Below are 2,040 nucleotides of genomic sequence, written 5' to 3'. Positions count from 1 at the left end.
ACAGTTGTAGCCTCTGGGCAGCTCCGTTGGTCCTGTTAAAGAAGAAGGACAGCACCACTCCCCTGTATTGAGGAATAGCTAGCTGCATTGACAACTGCAAATTATTTTTCTACCCTTGATCTCACTAGTCACTATTGGCAAGTGTCCGTTGCTGAGGCAGACCGGGAGAAGACCGCCTTTGCCACCCCGATGGGTCTCTGCGAGTTCAAAAGCATGCCCTTCGAGCTGTGCAATTTGCCAGGAACCTTCCAGAGGCTGATGGAATGCTGCTTGGGACACCGAAACTTTGAAACGGTACTGCTATACCTTTATGATGTTATTGTTTATTCTAACGCAAACAAGATTTTAGGGTGTATAAAAAGGGAGATTAGATCCGATGATCCCAACGTATTGTTACCCCTCTATAAATCACTTGTAAGGCCACATCTGGAATATGGGGTAAAGTCCTGAGCAGGTTGATAACCATTGGTTTGAGCATGGTAGGGTGTAGTACGCATCTTCCTGCATCGGTAAAAGCTGCAGAAGTCCTTGAAGATTTCCGCTTCAAAGGCAGTGCCTTGATCTGTGAGGACTCTCTCTGAGTAGCCATGAGGTCAGCATAAGTGTGCTTGGAAGACCTTCGCTGCAGTATGGGCCATTAGATCTTTGACTTGTACCACAACCATAAATCTCGAGTAGTTGTCTACCATCGTAAGTGCATACGTGAGCTCACCTCGATATTCTGCAACAAAACTCCCTTTTTCGATTTCAGTTTCAGCAAACACTCCTCTTCCTGTAGAAAATATTTATCATTACCTAAGACAGTCATTCTAATGCATGACAATATTAAGGCAATTTAGTTAAAACTTGTTTTAACTCACCTTTAAGGGGATTGATGTATTTCATGGTCAATCCAGGTTTGTCAGTGATGGCACTGACATAATGTATGGCGTCTTTTTCGGGCGTTATCCTTTGCCTTTTCATTGTGAAAATCCAGTTGCCTATATCAAAGCAAATTCTACTACTTCTCAGTCGCCTCAGGATCATGAAATACTAGCGTAATTGATATGAGAATGGGTAAGAAGCACCACTAAAGGAAATATGAGATGCAGGACATATATCTATAAACCCCTGAACTACATGATAGAAATAAAAAGAAGAAAAAAGAAAAAAAAAGAAGAAAGAAGAAGAACACATAGAATGCGGAAAGAGAATGGGTACAACTACCTGAGTTACTGCAGGGAGGCCCCTGGTAGGTATTGTGAGGGTTAGTGGAATTCCTTCACTGAAGGGTTCTCAGTTGCCTCAGGTTTGTGAAAAATGCTATAGACAAATAATGCCCGGAGAAAAGGGGTTCATATACAGCGAATAATGGTAATACAAGGTACATGTGTCCCATGTAATAGTATAAATATATATATATTGTACTAAGCTCTACACCAGAAATAGAAAGTAGTCCCTCTGCCTTCTGTCTAGGTGCCCTGAGTTATGTCCTGTAAACTGTCACAGTGACCTAGACACACATGTGTAGTAGGGGAATATCCCTGCTGAGATGCCAGTGCTAGAGCACTCGTTTGCTGTGGAGTTGAACGCTATGTGAGCAGTTCTTACCTTCAATGAGCAGAAGTCTCTTTTTTCAGATTTCAATAGCTCTGTGGGTATCTGGCAGAAATATGGAATACTCTTTACTGCTAAGACCCTGTACACCACTCCCACTAAAGGGGGCTTTACACGCTGCGACATCGCTAATGCGGAGTCGTTGGGGTCACGGAATTTGTGACGCACATCCGGCCGCATTAGCGATGTTGCTGCGTGTGATACCGATGAGCGATTTTGCATCGTTGCAAAAACGTGCAAAATCGCTCATCGGTGACATGGGTCTCCATTCTCGATTATCGTTACTGCAGCAGTAACGATGTAGTTCGTCGCTCCTGCGGTAGCACACATCGCTCCGTGTGACACCGCAGAAACGAGGAACCTCTCCTTACCTGCCTCCCAGCCGCTATGAGGAAGGAAGGAGGTGGGCGGGATGTTCCGGCCACTCATCTCCGCCCCTCCGCT

The sequence above is a fragment of the Anomaloglossus baeobatrachus genome, chromosome 10, assembly GCF_048569485.1.
Source record: "Anomaloglossus baeobatrachus isolate aAnoBae1 chromosome 10, aAnoBae1.hap1, whole genome shotgun sequence".
Lineage (NCBI taxonomy): Eukaryota > Metazoa > Chordata > Amphibia > Anura > Aromobatidae > Anomaloglossus > Anomaloglossus baeobatrachus.
This window is presented reverse-complemented; position numbering follows the sequence as displayed.